Below are 22,405 nucleotides of genomic sequence, written 5' to 3' on the forward strand. Positions count from 1 at the left end.
GGCGAGCTGGATGCAGGGACGTCACTGGTGGTGGTCGGGTGTGCTGGATATCTTGATAGATTGAGGTCTCCAGGCATCACCCCCAGGAGGAGTAGGAGAAATAAAATGTACAATTAGGCATAGTAGAGGAGGCTATTGGCAGTGCTAAAAGCTAGGTGAGTACAATATGAAGTGCAATCTGCAAGCTCCGGCAGATATGGCTATGGCAGCATCAGTAGGAGGGAGAGGCAAGTGGGAATGCCGGCATGGGGAGTCCCTGAAATGTCAGCACTCCAGTTCCACAAGAGATTGCAAAGCTAGAGTGACAGCACTGACAATCCAGTTCATCCAAAGCCAATGGCACCGATCCCCACCCAGCTCTACACCTCACACTACAGGTCTGACTGGGAGTGAAGAGTTAGCTAGGGCTAGAACTAGTGTCCCTATACGCTAAACTAAACAGGTGTGTTTTTAGTCTGGACTTGAATATTGAGAGTGAACCTGAAACCCGCATATCCGGTGGAAGACCATTCCACAGCAGAGGAGCTTTGTAGGAGAAAGCTCTGCAGCCTGCCGTAGCTCTTTCTACCCTAGGCACTAACAGATATCCCATGGCTTGAGAGCGAAGCAAGCGTGGAGGGTTGTATGTGGTCAGCAGTTCACTAAGGTATTCTGGTGCAAGGCCATTTAGTGCTTTATAAGTTAATAGCAGTATTTTATAGTCAATTCGAGACTTAACTGGCAGCCAATGAAGAGAGGATAAGACCGGTGTAATATGATCAAATTTTTTAGTGTTTGTTAGAACTCTGGCTGCAGCATTCTGTACCATCTGAAGTTTATGCAAGGATCCAGACGGGCAACCCGATAGGAGGGCATTACAGTAATCCAGTCTGGAACTTACGAAGGCATGTATTAGTTTTTCTGCATCATTAAGTGAGAGCATCTTACGAAGCTTGGCTATGTTCCGTAGATGATAAAATGCAGTTCTAGTAATACTTCTTATGTGAGCATCAAAGCATAGATCTGAGTCGACAAGAACGCCAAGATTTCTAACTACCATGTTAGGTTGTGTAGGAAGGTTACCAACGTTGAGGTGGTGGAACTTATTTCTAGCAGCCTTGGGACCAATTACCAGAACTTCTGTTTTTTCTGTGTTTAACATAAGGAAATTTTTTGCCATCCAGCACTGGATATCTAATAGACAGTCTTCTAACCGAGATAGCAGTGATATATCATCAGGGTTAACAGATATGTACAACTGTGTATCATCTGCATAACAATGAAACCCAATACCATGATTTCTAATAATGTTACCAAGAGGTAGCATGTATAGGGTAAACAGTAGCGGGCCCAGGACTGATCCCTGTGGGACACCATATTCAACTTTAGTGGCCTTGGATGATTCATTGTTCACATGGGCATACTGATAGCGATCAGACAAATATGAGCGGAACCAAGAGAGCGCTGTCCCTGTAATGCCAACTACACCTTCTAACCGGTCCAAGAGGATATTATGGTCCACAGTATCGAACGCTGCAGTTAAATCTAGCAATACCAACAGAGATACACAGCCACGGTCAGAAGCCACAAGTAGATCATTCATTACTTTGACTAGAGCAGTTTCTGTGCTATGGTTTGGTCTAAAGCCAGACTGATATAATTCATTGGCATTAGTTTTTTGTAGGAAAGAGGACAACTGACGAACTACAACCTTTTCCATGATCTTTGAAATGAAAGGAAGATTTGAGATAGGTCTATAGTTTCCTAAAACACTGGGTTCAAGATTTGGTTTCTTTAGGACGGGTCTGATAACAGCCATTTTAAAAGGTTTTGGAACATATCCAAGCCTAAGAGAAGAGTTTAACACATTTAACACGGTAGTGCCAATCTGTGGTGCAATTTCCTTGAAGAATTTTGTAGGAATTGGGTCTACAAGGCTAGTAGAGGATTTACAGGAGAAAATTAAGCTCAAAAGTTCTGAGTGTGTAATAGGAATGAATGATTCAAAGGTCTCATTATTGGTAGGCATAAGACTAGCAGGAGGCAGGCAGCCGTAAGTAGGTAAAGGTGTGCACTGTATAGTCTGTCTAATTGTAGTTATCTTACCATTAAAAAATATAAGAAAGTCATCACTCTTAAGAGCTTGTGGGATTTGCAAGTTTAATGAGGAATTCTGTGTTATCCTAGCCACGGATTCAAATAGGAATTTAGGATTGGTTTTGTTCATGTCTATTAATCTGGAGAGATACACAGACCGAGCAGTTACTAGTGCTTGTCTGTATTTAGAGAGGCTCTCTTTCCAGGCAGATTTGAAAACTTCCAGTTTAGTTGAGCGCCATTTTCGCTCTAGCTTGCGTGATGCCTGTTTGAGTTCACGTGTATTATCAGAGTACCAGGGGGCAGGTTTGTTATTGCTATGCTTTATACTCCTAAGTGGAGCCACAAGATCTAGAGTGCTGCGAAGGGATTTTTCCATGTTTGAAGTTGCCTGTTCAAGTTCATTTACACACGATGCTTCAGATGTAAGGCTAAAGGACTGTGGAAGTTGTTTCATAAATGTTGTTGTAGTTAGTGCCTTAATAGAACGTCTGATTCTATACTTTGGAGTGGTGGTCAACGGAAGGCTATACTGGATTTCAAATGTTAACAAGTAATGATCTGAGAGCAGAGGACTCTGTGGCATAATAGACACATGTTCTACCAGGATGCCATGACTAATGATCAAATCAAGGGTATGGTTACAGACATGAGTAGGCCCGACTACATTCTGACATACACCTACAGAGTCAAGAATAGCTGCAAACGCTGTTTTTAAAGGATCATTATCCTTCTCCATATGAATGTTAAAATCACCCACAATAACGGCTTTGTCAGTACTGACCACCAGGTTTGTTAAAAAATCAGCAAATTCCTTAAGAAAATCACTGTACGGCCCAGGCGGTCTATACACAATAACCATGGTGATTTGGGGTGACGAACTAGAAAGAGATGAGCCAGCAAGGCTAAGAACAAGAGTTTCAAATGTGCTGAAACTCACACCACATTTCTCAGACACTCCTAAGTTGGACTGAAAAATTGCAGCAACACCACCACCTTTGCGATTTGGTCGCGGGTTATGCTTATAACTGTATTCCGCTGGAGTAGATTCATTTAGTGCCATGAATTCATCTGGTTTAAGCCAGGTCTCAGTAAGGCACAGGGCACCAAGACTAAAATCAGTAATTATTTCATTTATTAATAGTGCTTTAGGGGCCAGTGATCTTATATTCAGAAGTCCAAGTTTAAGTTTAAATATTGCATCACAACTGTTTTCTAGTAACGGATTCATTGTGATTTTAATTAAGTTATTATGGCACACTCCACGGTGGAATAGTCCTCCATGATTAAAGACGCGGGGAGCAGACACAGTCTCAATGAAATGAACCCTAGGCGACGACTCTAAGCGACTAGCAGGCGGTCGGTTATGCCGGTTTGCCTGCCGCCTGGACTTGGCTCTAGTTAGTCAGCGATTTGCCTGTAGACTACGAGCTATGCTTTTAGACAGGAGGTCGGCACCAGCCCGCGAGGGGTGAATACCGTCCCTCTTCAAAAGCCCAGGCCTACCCCAGAACATCCGCCAGTTGTCTATATAACCTACACCATTTATCGGGCACCATTCCGACAGCCAGCGATGTAGCGACGATAATCTGCTGTACATTTCATCGCCACGTCTAGCAGGGATGGGGCCTGAGCACGTTACTGACACACACATCTTCTTCGCAATGTTGCACACCTCTTTAAAATTTGCCTTTGTGATCTCCGATTGCCTCAATCGGACATCATTAGTGCCGACGTGGATAACTATCTGAGAGTATTTACGTTTACTTTTAGCCAGCACTTTTAAATTTGCCGAGATGTCGGTCGCTCTGGCACCCGGGAGACAATTTACAATGGTCGCTGGAGTCGCTACTCTCACGTTTCTTAGAATAGAATCACCAATTATTAGAGCACTTTCAACAGGCGTCTCAGTGGGAGTTTCACTGAGTGAGGAGAACCTGTTGGAAACGCGGATAGGCGAATGGTGCCGGTGTAAGTTTGGTTTGGATTTGCGACTATGCCGCCGGGTCGTCACCCACTCGCCTTGCTGCGAAGGCTCTGCTGCCGGAGCAGGGGGAGACTTACTGGCTATCGCGGACATATCCGGAGCCGCTAATACTGAGTCAATAAAACTCTCATTCTCCTGAATGTTATGTAACGTCCGGATACGTCCCTCTAACACTACAATCTTCTCCGTCAGTCTAGCGACTAACTGACACTTCTCACATGTATAAATACCGCTAATGACTGGAGAAGAATAGCTAAACATATTACACTCAGAACACGGAACAGTAGACATGGCGTTGTACTTACGTAAACTGAGGCTGTAAGGCTGGAAGCACCTTCTTAATTGAACGAAGATCGTGGGTCGGTACTTGCGTAGGTGATTAATCCGTCGGGGTCTGGGAAATTGTATTTATTTATTTTGGAGGATTATTAATCTTGCGAAGCTTTTTCCCAATGACTTAACTCGAATTATTATTTAGGTGATATCTATGGTTTCAAAGTTCGCGCGCTAGCAGTCAGTATCACTCTCGCAGGAAACAGGAAACAACGGAAAATTCAGCAGCTCTAATTGTCACTAGGAGCAGGAAGAAAACATAATCCCTGCGATTAGTTCCTTGCACTGGCTTCCTATTAGGTTCAGAACTGACCTCACAGTTCACCTACTTACATATAAGGCACTTAAAGGTCCAGCACCTGCTTACCTGACATAAGGACTTCAAGTTCACAAGCCGCATCGTCCACTCAGATCACAAAATGCAGGTTTCCTTCTAATTCCACATATAAATAAAGTAAGTGGTAAAGTGTTCTGCTACAGGGCGCATATATTGTAGAATGGTTGGCCAGGGATGCCAACTTGGTCTCAGTGTTTAAATTTCAACTGAAGACCCATTACTTTAGTTTAGCTTACCCACAACTGACCCTAACTATGGCTGCTGGTACTGCTATACATGCTATTTTTACCTAACATGCATTTCCATTAATGTGTCTATCCATGTTCTGACCACCCATGCACTCTGGCTTCCTTCTCACAAGTCCAGGTAGTGCCCAGGGTGGGCATCATCTGAGCTGGAGTCCTGGTTCAGTCCCATGGAAAGGTGACATTGTGGATGTGACTTATGCACTATAACACTGTGGGTGCAATTTCCACCTTTGCCTGCTAATTTGAATTCTGCTTCACTCTCTCTGGTTTTGACCTGGATTGTTGATTTTGACTTGTGCTTTTGTAATAAACCAATTTCAACCTTTCCACTCCCCTCAGCGTCCTCCTTATCATGCACCCTCACACTAATGATCTGGCATGCAGGTACAATCAGGCACAAGTGGCAGGAGGGAAAGACATGAGACAAATTTGGACCCCCTTTGCATTATTCGAGAGGAACCATATGCCTTTTTAATTCAAACACCTAGTGCCATTCAGCACCTTATGGAGAGAATATTGGCTCCCAGAATTAAAAATGATTGTACTTGGTTGATGTTGTGCTGTTCTCTCTACCACAGTTCCAGAGCACATGAAGGACTTCGAAGGAGTTCTGATCAAACTGCAGCAAGAAAATTTGAAAGCTAAGTTGGAAAAGTAGCCTTTCTTCAAACAGGATGTAAGATATTTAGGGCATGTTGGAGTTTTTGGCACGGAAAACAACAACAGAGAATTACTGGGAGTCCTTTTCAGATCAGAGGTTTGTGGTTTTTACGAACATCAACATGGGGTGGCCGCAAGGGTAGCCAGAGGGGTGGCCATAGAAATGTGGCCATAGAAAATTTATTTCAGAAGTGATAGCATTGAAATCTGTGATGCATCATCAGACCGTTAACTGTGTAGGACCTACCCCCAATTAGTGTGGTTAACTTGTTTGGACCACAGTACTACTAAATTCACAGCTGTGGAAAACCTTTAATTGATTTTAAATGTAGTATATCCTAATTATTCTTGTTGTGATTTACATGAATTACCTATATGATAAATTAGTCAGTAATGCTTCACTTCAAACACATTGTAATGGAGCAAACAGAGCTAGTTAGATCCTTGTTATTGATATTATTACTTTGTTTTGGTGTTTGTGTTACGACACTGAACATTTTTTGCCAGCACCCCTCTTGGTAATAATCCTTTGTGCTGTTATAACACAGAAAAATTGGAAGCATTGGAACAACTCTGATTTTGACTACATCATCCGCTATCAACTGGGTGACAGAATGAGAACGCCAATCACTTATCCCAGCAGTTCCTCCCTGAAGTGGTAACATCATGGTTGGCATCTGGTGTTCCTCTGCCTGAAGGGTCACAGCAAGCAGCTGGTGGGGATCAGTCTGGTATGTTGGTTCTCCCTGTCTGCTCTTCTCCTGCTTTGCAATCTTTACAGAAGTTAGACCCTGTCCATATTGGAGAGACAATATAGACGTGTAAACTCAGAATTGTGTCATATTCAAACTTTGCATGTTTAAGCTACAAAGCTAGGAAAATTGCAATGCCCCCCCCCCCCGCAGTTTGAGGGCCTTGTGCAGTTGCTTATGTTTCTTATACACAAGGCTTGCTCTGACCATGAGGGATTTCTTGCTGCTGGTCGCCTGTACCTGGGTTACCTGCCCTAATCACCGTTGTCAGCTGTGTGTCAGTGTACCCATGTAATATTGCATGTTCACTGTTTGTACTTTGTGGATGCTGTGCATTGGTGTATCTGCAAGTGCTGTGAGTAGGTGGGGGTTTCCTTTAGGTTAAACATCCTGGCTCCACATCAGCCTCCTTCCCTCATAGCACCAAGTTGGACAGCAGTATCAGCAGTGGTTGTATTTTTTTATTAATATTATTTGATTCATTTGGTTTAATAAATTATTTGAATTTTAGCTTGAAACTTCTCCAGCTTCCCTTTGTTAAACAAACTTTCCAGGGCCCATTACAGTCTTGGGGGTGATATTTCCCAGGTGGCTTAGTTGGGTGGGCAATGTCACAAATAGGAGAAAAAGCAAGTTTACAGGCTTTTCTGGGGCAAACACAGAATGGCAAATCAGATGGTCATACGACTGTCAAGCTTACTGTTTTGTTTCAGAACACTAAGTACTAGACCTGTCATAGAACTATTTCCAATGGATAACCGCACATTCATAAAATGGATAACCAACACAGTAAGCTCATATTTAGAATGCTCAATTTATTTTTATAACCTTCAGTAATGCTTATTTTTCACAGCTGATATTCTCTATGGACATGAATATACAGTATAGGTATGTCCAAACTGCTTCAATGACACCGTTAGTACAGGGAGTGTTTGCTTTTTGTTTTGAATTGCTTATTCCAGTTGAGGCAGATAGCATACCAAAGTCAGCTACAATGGCCATTCCTAGGCAAAGATACCACAGGGCCCCTCATGACTCTGACATTTGATCTTCAACAGCTGCCAGAACACAGTGTACTTGCATAGCTATTTTTCCTGGTCTTACTTTATGGTTGGTAGACGTTGCTATCCTAATAACCACAGATGAATATATAGTGCGCTCTCAGAAAATATCAATGTGTAGTAAGTGTGGATTTATGAATTTCAGGGCTACATTAACCATCTCAAATGGTTTACTATCAACCTGGGTAACCAGAACAAAATAACATAATAAGAAATGTGTTATACTTTCTCATCTCTTACATTTACAAAAAAGATGAAAACAATAAAACAAAGTGAAACTCCATCATTAATAGCAAATAGCACTACAAAAATACAGGGCACTTCAGTAGCTGGTAAGCAGAGTACTTCAGTAATTCAGGAAGTTTTGATGTTACTTAATTGCCCAAAAAGGCAAAGCACAGTGACTACGCTGACTCTGACACTGACACTGAGAAAAAGTGCGTAGCCTTGGTTTTAGTGTGTAGTTACTGTCGTTTTCATACATTGTTTTCTTCAAAACAGAATATGTTGAACTAAGATATTTTGTCAGAGCCTAAGAGACTAGATGTTGGTCATATGAAATATGCAGTCACTGTTTTGTCTTGGTAGGACAGTATAGAGCACATCATTCATCAGATGTGGCTACCAAGTAGCTAAGGGAATTATTCATTTCTGGAAGAAGTGATAAGCCTGCAACAGAAAGGTCAAAACTCCTGATAAATATTGGAAATGTATAAGTGTAGTTAGAAGAAAAAGAAATCATGAAAAGACAAAGTGGATGGAACTCCCAGGTGATACTGAATGTCACAGTCTGGCTATGAAAGCCAATGTGCTTCTGGAACCATCCTATTCCATGGTACCATCACAGAGAAGCAAGGTTTTTGGAAGAAATCCAAGCTGACATTGGCACAGAGGTAGGGGAGATGGGAGTCACATGTGCATGCCAGACTACCAAGCCTGATCTAGCTGAGTAGCCTTTAAAATTACTTAATTTAAAGAATCAAATGTAATACAATCATGGGAACACAGAAGTACAGAACACCATCACCCTTGCACACACACACATACACAAACACTTATGGTTTGAGATATAAAAAGGGTGTTGGTCTCATATATTTTCCCAGCTGGGCTCCTCTTTGATGTTCATCCAGCTTTGTGTATCATGGGATAGACATTAGGACATGGCTCTCCACACCCCTGGTCTGCCAAATGAGGAAGCAGAACCACAGGGCAGGAAGTTTACCATCTGCCCATGGCTTGTCTCTGCCTGTACTGGCAACCGCTGCTTGCCAATGCATGGGGTCCAGATGCACACGGGACATGGATAGCAGCTCTCTAATCATCATAACTGGAAACATGAAGTCTCCTGAGACAGACTAAAGTAATTTAGGGAGGCTGGTTGCCCTGTAGTGCTCTCACCTCAGATGTGGTGTGTTATAAAGCTTTAACACTTACTGTGAGAGAGTAATGAGAACACTGGCTGATTAACACACATGCTGTGGTCATCACGTGTGCTGTAAACCCTTGAATCATGATGTCCAAAATCTTTACAATGTCACCGCAGTCATGCTGGAAAGACAAAGTGAAACTATAACCAAGCAAAAGTGACACTCAGTAGGCGAGGGACACTGCAGCCACACCCATTTAAAGAAATAATACTACAAGCCAAGTCCAGGAGAGTGCATTACACTATAACTGCTCCTAGTATAGTAAGGTACTTTGTAAGTACCATTAGCAGAAGGGTGGACATTACAAACACAACAATGCCCAGTATCTACAGCCATGACTAGCAGGACTTACACTATAGCCATCTCCAGTAGACGATGAAATGTCTAGAAAATACTGTAAGCATTCTTAATAGAAGCAGCAGCATTCTGACCACACCAAAGTAGAACAATTTCAACCAATGAGTTGAGGATGGGGGGGGGCAGCATGGTGGTGCAGTGCTTAGCACTGTTGCCTCACCTCTGGGACCCGGGTTCGAATCTCTGCCTGGGTCACGTGTGTGGAGTTTGCATGTTCTCCCCATGTCGTTGTGGGGTTTCCTCCGGGTACTCCAGTTTCCCCCCACTCTAAAACCATGCTGAGGCTAACTGGAGTTGCTAAATTGCCCGTAGATGTGCGTGTGAGAGTGACTGGTGTGTGAGTGTGCCCTGCGATGGGCTGGCCCCCCATCCTGGGTTGTTCCCTGCCTCAGTTGTTCCATGCCCTTCCAGGATAGGCTCCAGACCCCCCGCAACCCAGTTGGATAAGCAGTTTGGAAAATGGATGGATGGATGGAGTTGAGGATGGGAATCAAAGTCCCATTTTTTAAAATCTTTCTCTAGAATATTATGTGGTCAAAAGGGGGACCATCATTGACACTTTGCCTGGACTTTGGTTTGTAATTTTTTGCCTTATTGAGAGTTCCCCTGAAATAATCCATAGTGACAGAAATTTCCAGCAGGCAAATTAGCTCTAGTCCTTATAGCCCACAGAGAAGAACACAGGCCAGATAAATCCACCCTGAGAGATTTGCAATCATATTGTATAGTGAAATTCCTGTTTTCATTGCTGGATAACACATGCACATCTGGTGGAAGCTTTGTAGGTCTTATATTGTTTTATATGATAGTTCAGAGCTTTGTAATGACCTGAATCTTACAAGGTGATTGTTCTCCACAGTTCACTGCAAAAGTAGCTACAGAACTGTATTAGTGTTGCGGTCTGACCTACCTCATGTTCTGAAAAGATTGCCTCCCCTCTTGATTCTCATAAGACTGATACACTTCAGATAATCCAGGAGCAATGTATACCTTTATAAAATATAGTGAAGTGTCCCTAATTTGATTCAGTAAAAAGAGGAGCAATAACAATTATAGACTTTCAACATGAGACCAATAAGCCAACTGCTTTTGCTACTTGGATGTACTGGCTCTCATCCAACACAACAATGAGAGAGCGCTAATATGCCTTTTAGGGAGACTGTGTGTACGTCACAAGTGAGGAGGGGGGAGAATGATCAACAGGTAGGTCAAGAGAATTGGGTGAACGTAGGTCATAGACGTAGAAAAGGGCGTACACAGTTCACAGAGGCGACATCACCTGAAGTGACAGTGCCTAACTGCTTTCAGGTTCTTCCAGCTTTAGAGCCGGAAGAGACTGGGGGGGCAGGTGGGCCCTTGGGCACCAAGGAGCCTCCTACCCCCAGGAGGAGGGAGGTTGTGGTAGTAGGGGATTCAATTATTAGAGTTATAGATAGTTATGTGTGCACCCATGATAGAGGGTCTCGTACGGTGTCTTGCCTGCCTGGTACCCAGGTGGGGGACCTTCCGAATCGTATGGACAGGGTTTTGGCCCCAGCCGGGGTGGATCCAGTGGTCGTGGTGCATGTTGGCACCAATGACATAGGAAAGCGCAGGAGAGCTGTTCTGCAGGATAAATTTATAGAAGTCGCGGATAAGCTTAGAAGCAGAACATCCACAGTGGTATTCTCTGGAATACTTCTCGTACCACGTGCAAGCCAGGTTAAGTTAGCTGAGATAAGGGGATTAAATGCGTGGCTAAAATGGTGATGTAGGAAAGAGGGATTTAGTTTTATGGGGCACTGGAAGACCTTCTGGAACAGGTGGGACCTGTTTAAGCCAGATGGGTTCCATGTGAACCAGAGGGGAACCAGTGTATTGGGGAGGCATATGTGTAGAGTTGAGGAATGTTTAAACTAGGGACTGGAGGGGGGGTGGGCAGGGAGGTTAGTTAACAATAGAGAGACGGAAAACCCCAATTAATTTTTAAAGTGGACACTGTAAAAGGCCTACCTTTTGTGGTCTGTATCTAAATGCTAGGAGTATTAGAAACAAAATGTCATGATTTAGAGGCTTTAATTTCATCAGACACGGCATTATAGGAATAACTGAAACATGGATGAGTGTCAATGATGGAGAAGAAAATTATATGGATGGTTACACGTTGTTCTGTAGAGACCGGATAGGCAAGAAGGGAGGTGATGTTGCAGTATACGTAAAAGAAAACTTACAGGCAAGGGAGCTCACTGATAAAAATAAAAGTACAGAAGCTGTATGGATAAAAGTAGATGCTAAAAACTCAAATGGCCTAATTGTCTGTGCTTGTTATAGAGCACCTAATGTAGCTGCAGAGGAAAGCAGAATGTTATATGACGATATCAGGATTATGAGTAATAAAAATGATGTGGTGGTTAAGGGTGATTTTAATTTACCTGGGATACAGTGGGACACAGTCTCTGGCTCTTCTGTAAATGAACTTGAGATGGTGGAATTAGTACAGGATTGTTTTTTTACTCAGTTTGTTAATGCCCCTCCCAGTGGAGAAGCCCTTTTTGGTCTTGTTTTCTCTAAGAACCAGGATAGGATTGGAAAATTACAGGTTTTAGAACCATTGGATGGTAGTGATCATAATATGGTTAAATTTGAGGCTAATTTTAGTGTCAGAAGAGCAAAGTCTAAAACAAAAGTATACAATGTTAGGAAGACTAACTTTAATGGTATGAGACTGAAACTAGATACTGTAAACTAGATGGAGTTAAATAGCAAAACGGTTGAACAGCCATGGGAATTTTTTAAAAGCACATTGTTGCAAGTGCAAGAGGACTTCATACCTGTTTCCAGCAAAACTAAATCTAGGAAACTACAACGAAGGTGGTTTACTAAGGAAATTAAGAATGAAGTCAGGAGGAAAAGGGCTCTGTTCCACAAATGGAAATGACTAATGATTTCAAAATAAAGCAGGAATATCTAAGTCTACAGGTTGAGTTAAAAAATAACATTAGATACTCCAAGAGGAATGTAGAAAGAAAGATTGCATTGGAGGCTAAGGATGAAAAAGTTTCTTCCAATATTTTAACAAAATCACTAATCTGCAGGATAGTAAGGGTCTTATAATTGAAAATGAAATTGATATAGTAAATGTGTTTAATGATTATTATACACAGGTGTTCACAGTAGAGAATATGAGTAACTTACCACCTTTTAGTACAAATACAGCGTCGCCTTTGACCAATATATGTATAACTGAGGCTGATGTGGTTCAAAGCCTAACTAAGTTCAAAATAAATAAATTGCAGGGCCCTGATGGCATCTTACCTATAGTTTTAAAAGAGATGAGGGATATTCTTAGCTAACCTTTAATGTTAATTTCCTAGAAATAGTTATCTGCGGGTGTGGTACCTTCTGATTGGAAGCATACTAATATAAAGCACATATTCAAAAAGGGGATAGAAGTAATCCAGCAAACTATAGGCAAATCAGTTTAACTTGCTTAACTGGAAAAGTAATGGAAGCTATAATGTGAAAGTGAAAATGGTAAATTACCTGGATTCAAATAACATTCTGAGGAATAGCCAACATGGATTTAAGCGAGGTAGATCCTGTTTAACTAATTTACTTGAGTTCTTTGAGGAAGCTACAAGAGACATTGATCATAAAAAGGCCTATGATGTGATTTACTTAGATTTTCAGAAGGCCTTTGATGTTGTCCCCCACAAACGGCTCTTGCTTAAGCTCAAAGCTGCAGGGATTTTAGGAACTGTATAGCAGCTTGGATCAAAAATTGATTAACAGACAGGAGGCAGCAAGTAGTTATTAGAGGCACAATGTCACAGTGGGCCTGCGTTCATAGTGGGGTACCGCAGGGTTCAATTTTAGGACCACTATTGTTTCTAATTTACATTAATGATATGGACACCAATACGAACGTTGCAGATGACACCAAGGTAGGTGGTGTAGCTGATACTGAACTAGTAGCACAGAGGCTACAACGGGATACGGATTTAATTAGTGACTGGGCTGATACCTGGTGGGTGAAATGTAACACAGATAAATGTAAGGTAATCCATGCAGGGAGCAGAAATGAAATATGAAGTACAGATATTTTATGGGTTCCATTGAAATAAAGGTAGCTGATTACTTGGTGTGTATGTTGATGTTTCCATGTCCCACTCTCGCCAGTGTGGAGAAGCAATAAAAAAGGCCAATAGAATGTTGGGCTACATCTCTAGGTGTGTGGAGTATAAGTCAAGTGAAATGATGCTGCAATTATATAATTCCTTGGTAAGACCCCACCTAGAATATTGTGTGCAGGTTTGGTCACCATACCTTAAGAGAATATTGCTGCCTTGGAAAAGGTGTAACGTAGGTCTACGAGAATGATTCCTGGTCTTAGAGGAATGTCTTATGAGGAGAGGTTAGCTGAGCTGAATCTGTTTAGCTTTGAGCAAAGGAGACGAAGGGGGGACATGATCCAGGTATATAAGATTCTAACAGGTCTGGATGCTGTTCAGCCATTCATGACTATTTAAATATTAGTTTAAATACTAGAACTCGTGGCCATAAGTGGAAATTAGCAGGAGAACATTTTAAAATGAATTTGAGGAAGCCCTTCTTTACACTGCATGTAGTTAGAGTATGGACTAGTCTTCCTGTTAATGTAGTGCAAGCTAAAACCCTGGGTTCCTTTAAATCGGAGCTACAGTAGATAAGATTTTAACAACTCTGAGCTATTACTGTAGTTAAGTTCTCCCCAAATGAGCTTGATGGGCCGAATGACCTCCTCTCGTTTGTAAATTTGTTGTGTTCTTATGTTCTTACTTGAGAAGTTAAGATGTTTTATATGTATTATCCTCTGGTTTGGGTGCAAGAGTAATAAATACAGTTTAATGTTACAGGGGTTCCTTACCCTAAAGATTTATTCCATGGCAAAGAGAATGAAATTTTCCCATTCAAATGAATTAATTTCAATAAAACTTAATGGAAATCTATAACACCTACACATCTTAAATAGTATCTTACGCTTTTTCTGCACAAAGAGTCAGATTAGTGTAAAATAGAAAGTAGCTTTATTTTCACATTTACAGTTTGAGAGAGAAATGTACTACTTTCTGAAATTTAATGACTGGAATGAGACCTACAGTATTTTTAAATATTTTTATATCATAGAAATAATATTACTATTACAAAGCTTGTTGCAGAAAAGACTATTTCATGAAATATTACTTAAAATTTACTATTAAATTTGAGTTACTTAATCTAAAAGGTTAAATCAATGGTTCTCAAACTCAGTCCTGGGGACCCACTGCCCTGCTTGTTTTCCTGCTATCTCTGCCCCACACACAAGTCCCAGCTGTCTTTCAGCTTCTGATTGACTGAACACACCTGATCCAGGTAATCAGCAGTGTGTAGGGCAGGGATAGCTGGAAAATAAGCAGGGCAGTGGGTCGCAAGGACCGAGTTTGAGAACCACTGTGTTAATTGTTTGAAACAGTCATATATGACGATAGAAGTGCTGATACTGTAGAAATACAGCATATTTATATATTATACTGGGTTCATTTTCTTCCTAGATACCCTGAAGTTCAGTAAAATCGGAACCATTTCAATCGACAATCTAAAACAACTCTAGCCCTTCAAGTTGAAAATGACATTATTATTAGAGAAATATGTTGATTGCCCTTTAAAATGGTGCACACCATAAAATACCACGTTGGCAAGTGATTTGGCAGGCCTTTGAGAGCGCCATGCATTATGGAAAAGGTTATCTTGAGACTTTGTTTGGTTACTGTTATATTGTAGGTACCCGTGACATATCAGTTATTGATTTGTTTAAAAAGAAGAGAGAAGAGAGAGGGAGTGATAGAAAGAGTGATGCCTTTGGGTATAAGAGGAGGCTGCGTTATTTTGCATGAGATAAGCTATTAAGGGCTCCTCCTTGGCCAAATGATCAAAGGGTACAAAAGCAAGGCTGGGCATCCAGGTTGGGCAAAATGCAAGACAAATGACACACAGAAGTGCGGCCGACAGATTGTGAAGAGCGATGTTTGGAGGCACGGCTGCCTCCATCCATCACACTTAGCGCCTGTGCTTCCAGATGTCAGCCGGAGCTGCCTTTGTGGGGCCTGGGAGCCGGAAAATTGGGTAAACAGCCTGGTGTGGCGGAGGAAAAGGCCAGAGCCTGAGAGGTGGCCCAGATCGTGAGCTAACGAGGAGCCCATCTGCCGAAGCGGCTCCAAGATGCCAAACAAGATGTAAGGAGAGGTATGGAGCAGGGCGAGGTGAGCGCTCATGCTCAGGGATATATCAGGCTAGTACATTTAAAAGATTGATACTGTAAATGCCATCACTTGATTAGGGATTTATTTTCGCAGGAGAATCATACTCATATATCCATGTTTTGGCACATTTAATTTTTTTAGGTTTTTCTGTTTATCCAAAATAAATAAATAAATGTATTTTCTAGTTTTACATAACAGCAACAACAACAACAATAATAATAATAATAAGAATAATATATTTTTTAAAATAGGGTTATATGCAGTATAGACATATTATAAATGCATATTCCGTTTAAGTTCCTAGATTTATGAATGTGGCCAAAATTTGGTGTAAATTTCACTTCCAGTACACTCTCCTGCTACTTACTCCTAATTTTTACTATTGTAATAATTACTATTAATATTTAAAAATATTTTCTAATTTATTTTTTAAATATAACTACCACTGTCACCAACATTATACCCTATTGTGTGAAAATAAAACATCGATATATTTTAATTATCCGCTACTTCCACAGAATTCATTTGTAATAACTGTGCACGTATTTAGGGAACTTGTATTGCTCTGTAATCAGTCCTAATTTTTACTATATGATATTATGTAAATGGTACTTTTTGTTTACACATTTTCACTTTCCAAATTCATTTCAGGAAATGAATTACATTTGTAAATTGAGGTAAGGTGCTCACCTGTTCTAATAGTTGAGAATTTATTAAAGCTACCAAAATTGTTTTATGGGCATAATATTGGTAAGTCATCTAATGGTACATGTACATTTATAATGTAAATAGATGTAAATAAACAATGCTACCACAATTGCTGCTGATATATCTCTTAATTCGACCTTCATAATTACATAGGACCCCAGGAAGATCAGAAATAATCTGTGAGAACGTATGTGGAATTCTGCATGACTTTTTGAGTATTTACACAGGGGCCAGCCTGTGCCATTGCTTCCTCAGTTCCCATGAAGGTGGGCCTCTATTCAGGATCATGACAGTGCAGTGGTGTGACTCTGCACCTCCTGCTGTGTACTGCATTTTGCAGGTGATACTTCAGGATCAATAAATTAGAAAAAATAATCCCTACAGAATGTCTACCTTTACTTCATTTCTGTGTAAATATCTATATTGTAGATTTTCCGCCCCCTTTCCAGCACACTTGAAACACGTAGCAGGACAAGTGAGTAGAAGATGCATTAATCTTTTTTGTCATTTTACCACCCGTTATTATCATTATTTGGATTTTCATCTTTACTTATTAGTACTTTCTTTCTACCTATAAGGTTCTTTTTTAAAAAAACCCAAAAGAAAGTGCAAAGGCAATCAGTGGTGTGTCTCATGCTTTCCTGTGATAGAAGTCGAAATCTTACCAGCCCTGACTTCCCTTTAATCACAGAGATATCTAGTGCGCATTTGAACATAGTAAAACCTGTACATCATTCATTCATGAATTCATATTTTATTTACTTTATAAATCTCTCCAATACTTTGAAAGTGTAACATATTCATTATTTACTTTTGATCTCCCTTGTGTCAGGCATGGGGATACCATTTCAAAAGGATGGGAATCCACCATTTGGTATTTAGTCCCAATGATTGTCGGTTGGAGTTTGCAGATGGGCTGTATTACTGAATGCTTTGCGTTGGTATGGATGAATAATTGAAGGGGGTGTCATGGTGATGTTTTGATGCATCCCCTCTGATCTCCATATTAAACAGTTGCAGTATGTCACCTGCCAACATCGTTACCAAGACTTGGTAGATGTGAGATTGCTGGTACAATGCAGCACAACAATCTTACAGGCAGCTATTGTTACAATGTTAACGATTTTTAACGTCATCACACATGACTTTGCGTGTTCTATATTGATGAGTTTCACTCTGCGACTAGAGTGCAGTCTTTTTTCACATTAGTAGAGCACAGTTGTTCTCAAGATAATCTTGCACAGAAAATCAAGAAATCGGTGAGTGACTTTTTCCTTCAGTGTATTGTTATGACTGTGGAGCCTGTGCCCAGAAACAGAGGGCACCAGGCAGATGGCACCATGTACAAAATGAAATGCCAGTCCATAGTGTAACAGGTTGACTTTACTGTAATCACCCTCTATGGGTAATTTATGTTTTTGTTCACGTGAGGAGACCCATGCAAAGTCCATTGAAGGTCCAACATTATACTAATCGCTGTGACAGCCTAAAGCTGGATTGTCATTCATGTGTATTCGGTGAACTTTTGTTTAAAACAAATAACCTGAGATGTTAAAAATGCAGATTAACTTTTATAATATGTGAGTTTCAGTTACAATCTCTGACCATATGTCAACATAGTACAAACCTCTTGCAAACTTTTGTTGCAACACTATTAGATTTAAAGCTGCTGTATATCTTATCACTGAGCTCATGGTAATGAGTCAACATTAGAAGCTAAATCAAATGTACTGCTTGCATTTACCAAACTCATTGCAATTTTCAGGAAGACTTATTTCAAACATTTCCACGTATAATTTTCTATGATTATAATGTTTAGTACAGACGGTGGAACATAAAATTAACTATGACAAAGACAGTTTAAAATTTCTGTTATGAGAAAAGCCTGTTTCTGTTAGCTGGGAGGTTTTCAATATCAATAAGTTTTTGATCATCCTGCGGAATGTCATAAATTAAAGCAGGACTAGATGATTGCTTTAATGGGAGTGACTTGTCTCCAGGGCTGCAATAATCAAGGCCTTGATTACAGGAACTGAAGGTAGGAAATGCAGATAGTTTATGTAAGATCTCATCCATGATCATCTGCTTCCATCACTGCTTGGCATTCAAATATGGGATCCAGAAGTCGGAGACCACATAATTAAGAGCCATATTTAATTTGGCATTGACCTGATACCTTTTTAGATTTTTAGCATAATGCAGTTATCTGTGTGTCTTTCAGGGAGGACACCTTCTGTGCAATTATTCAAGCATTATCTACCAGCAGGGACAATTATCTGTTTATCACATGTTGATGTTATCATAAATGTGTTCCTGTCATTGTCTGTTGTGACAAGTGCATTTAACAATAATCAAATCAATCCAGAGTACAGACTGTACACCAGGGGTGCTGCTCTGATTGTCAGTTGGGGTAAATATATGCGTTCATAATTCACCATTGATTGGTGATTTGTCTGGAATGAAAAATACAAAGGATATGTTTGTCTGACCCCTTGTATGAACCATTCAAAATGACAAAATCTAAAGAAAATACATAAAAGACCTATTTCTTAAAAAGTATTTCATGCATAATGCTTACGGTGCTCCAGGTATTGCCCGAGTAACATGAACTGGCCTTATAATGCCGAAATTTCAGATAAACATGATGTCTCAGATATGGCAGAATAACTTTGTCAGAATCTGATACATTAACTGAGTAGTAAAAGCATGGAAGTTTATTTCGTTAAAAGTGGAAAGAACCAGCAAAATAATTTAATTGTTGTAGCCATCTTTGATACTATCAAAATTGGACCTCTTGTTTTTGTAAACAGGTGACTGTTCTCTAAGGCCCAGGTCTAAAGCTATGATGTTGATGAACCGATATCCCCATTAACCCTAAAAACAAGCTACTGTAGATGCGCATGAAGTTAGAGAAGAAAGAATGTGGGAAGTGTGTAATAAACATTGACAGTGAGCGGCTCCTTTCGTTTCATCTTGTGGAGCGGCAAGCAGGTATATCAAAAGCACAACCCCCGGCCATTTACAGAAATCCAATTTGCGCATGGTTTTATGAATATGAAAGGTAGCTACACGCAAGGCGCTAAAGGAGAGGCCAGAGTGTTAATTAACTCGCTATCTCCAACTTTTGTTAATTTTAATAGTTTTACAGGGATCAGGCTGTGGCACCAATAAAGCTCACTCGCTGTGGCAGGTGTAATTTCATGGATTAGCTCAGCAAACCCGGCAGCGCTGGATCCACTCGCAGCCTGCAGCCGACCGCTACCTCTTTGAAGATAACTTTTCCCATTATCCTAACAATAGCGAATGGGATGCAACTTAATTTGTGCCGAGGCAGTGAACATGAGGACACTTGTACTCTCACTTGAGGGAACCAGGTTGGCAAAAAACCTTTAAATAACACAGAAAGTTTTCTAGTTCCTCCTCACAAAGTACAGAAACACTCTTGAGCACCTTTTTCTTGCGGTAAAGCTCTGACATTCCTCCTCAGATGTACTTTATCTGTGTGCCGCCCACTCAGCTCTGCGCTCGCCTCACCAGAGAGAGGGCTGTGACAAGTCCTGCAGAGTGGGGTGGGGGGGGGAACGTCTGACTTTGAAGTGGAATTGGAGCCCATGGAACTGTCTGCTGTGTGTGATTAGCGTGGACAGAGATTGTGCTGTTTCTGGAACTTGTTGCACTAACTTGCAAGTGACCGGTGCACTGAGCCCAGCCCCCTGGGAATTTGCCGGATGAGAGAGGACAGTAACTAGGTTAGCAAGAACAGTGTCCAGATGAATAAATGCAGTGAAATATGTTTTCTTTGCAAATGCTGGGTTAGGGTGAGCTGGTTATGTGTTATAGGAAATGAATGTAAGGCTACACTTAATAAATTTAGCCTTTTATCCAAGGGTAATAAGCATGGTAAGTTTTAAAAAATTACTGATATTGGGATAATATGAATTGTATTTCATTTTTAAATTTGTTGAAAGACCCAATGTTACCACCTGCACTACATGTAATAGTAGGAATTCTAATAATGAAATACTGGACCACAAAAACTGGACCACAAAAAAAGCTAATTAACTGGTTTATTGTATGTAATTATCAAAAAGAAATAATGGATGCTCATGTATCCCATGATCAGTGCCCATTTAATCCGAAAGTTTTGGTTCTATCCCAAACTTACAAAACTTATTGCGTAGTGTTTTCAAGGCTAACCGGTGAAAGTACCTGCTACTTTATCACGATCAGGGTTTGTGAAAACATGGTTGAAAATGAAGGAACTGAGAACTGAGACTATAGTTTAGAGGCTTTCAAATTTGCACAAAGGGGAGCATTTTTACAGTGTGTGTGGGTCGCAGATAAAGCCAAAGCACAGGCCATTTTTTCTGTGCCACACCGTCGGCGACACACTCAATTTCTCTTTTGGATGCCACTGTATTGCATGGCTGACAGGACTCTCTATGATCTGCAGAAAGGCGTCTTGCTCCCTGTACTGTCTCGGACCCCCCCATTCATTGTTTTAAAACACAGCATGCAGAGAGTTACGTTCCTCAGGTGAGCCAGATCAAACGCACGCCAGCCACACTTATGAAATATTAATGCGCCACCCAGAAGGCCCGGGGGGAAGCGGCACCAATTAACAGCAGCTCTGTCACGTGGCTACAGTGATGCATGGCACAGAAACAGCACCGGCACTTTAGCAGGCACACAAAAACAAGACGGAGCACCTCTGCTTTCACTTCAAGCAATATTTTGTCTACGGATCCCTTCCTTCCCATGAGACTGCTTGTAACAGTGGGAGATCAATAATAGCAAAGTTGGATCCTGGATTGGACAAGGCCTCACCCACGTGGCAGGGGATTTGAAGCTGAGAAAAACACAATATCACTAGACAAGGCTGATCAGAACAGGCTCATCTTCCTTGTTCATGACACCACATCTCACCTGTATACAAGAGGGCAACACAGGAAACATTGAACATTGAGACATGCTTGTACATCAAGCTTTGAACTCAACTATAAACACTGCTCTGAGTAATATTAATATTTTCATCTCTCCTATTTAGCTTCACCAGTGGGAAGTAACTAATCACCTTACTTAGGCTCCTTAAATGACCATGGATTATCATTTGAAGCTCGATGGAGAGAACATGCTGTATCTGAGCTTCTACTGCTAGTGTGCTGGACTGTCATCCACAATCAGTCATATTTCCCAGGAGAATCTGGGTCATTTCAAAGGACCAGTCAACGTGTACTTTATATTTGGTCAATTGGAATGCAGTGACATACTGGAATGTACAGAACATTGCAATGGTAACATACATCATGTATTTACAGAGAAAATCACATATTTATAGAGGACATCACATATCTGTTGATGTTTGTTAAATTAGTAGCATGGTATGGAATTACTAAAGGGCCTCATTGCAGATACACAGTATATAGAGTCCCTTACTCCATCTGCTTTTCTCCTCTTCTTGATGTATTTCTAGAATATGTCACAAATGGAAAGAGATGCATTTGGTTCCAGCAAGGTCATCAATGATCACGATAAACTGGACTGGAACTAGGAAAATAATTTTGCTCGGCTTTGTTTTAACTGTGGTGAACTGAATAAGTTTTATGGACTTTGGAATGACAGTATTTCAATAATTGATTTCCCTGTTTTATAATTCCGGAACACTTTATTATCTAATTGAATCCATTTGAAGTTTAATTAGGTCATTCTCAGTTTGACCTTAAAATGATTAAAAAACAGATACTATAATAGCATAAACAGAATTCACGGGTACTTTTAAATAAAGAATGCACATTCATATTTATGTACTAAAATCAGTTTGCTGTTATTTACCTTCACAGGAGCTTTTGTCCAATATAACACACAGCTGGGAGAGCAGGGTCAACTTGTCCCTCAAGTCTTGCTCTTGGCTCCACTGGTGACATGACTCTGTTGAGCACAGGATTTGACCAGCAACCTTCTAAGCACAGGCACAGAAGACTAACCCTGAGACCCACACCCTGACCCACCATTGATTCATTAATTGATGTGTTTATTTCTCAGATCTTTGTTGGATTAGGTAAATATTTCATGAGTCATACTTTTCATTTTTTATAGTTTTGTAGTCTTTTAACCACAGCAATTCCCTCACATTTAATTTTATTTAAGTGTTTTTTTTTCTTGAATGATTCATGTAAAGAACTTTGTGTTATCCCCAATACTT

At 40.7% G+C, this 22,405-nt stretch overlaps 1 long non-coding RNA gene across 1 annotated transcript; it reads left to right on the forward strand.

The window, feature by feature from the left end:
- The first annotated feature begins 5,243 nt into the window (after positions 1 to 5,243).
- Positions 5,244 to 15,578, forward strand: LOC125721121 (uncharacterized). The gene is made up of 3 exons (XR_007385690.1): positions 5,244 to 5,738; positions 6,190 to 6,372; positions 15,312 to 15,578. It is a non-coding gene; the product is annotated as an uncharacterized LOC125721121 (long non-coding RNA).
- Positions 15,579 to 22,405: the final 6,827 nt, after the last annotated feature.

This window comes from Brienomyrus brachyistius, chromosome 2, assembly GCF_023856365.1.
Source record: "Brienomyrus brachyistius isolate T26 chromosome 2, BBRACH_0.4, whole genome shotgun sequence".
NCBI classification, from domain to species: Eukaryota; Metazoa; Chordata; class Actinopteri; order Osteoglossiformes; family Mormyridae; genus Brienomyrus; species Brienomyrus brachyistius.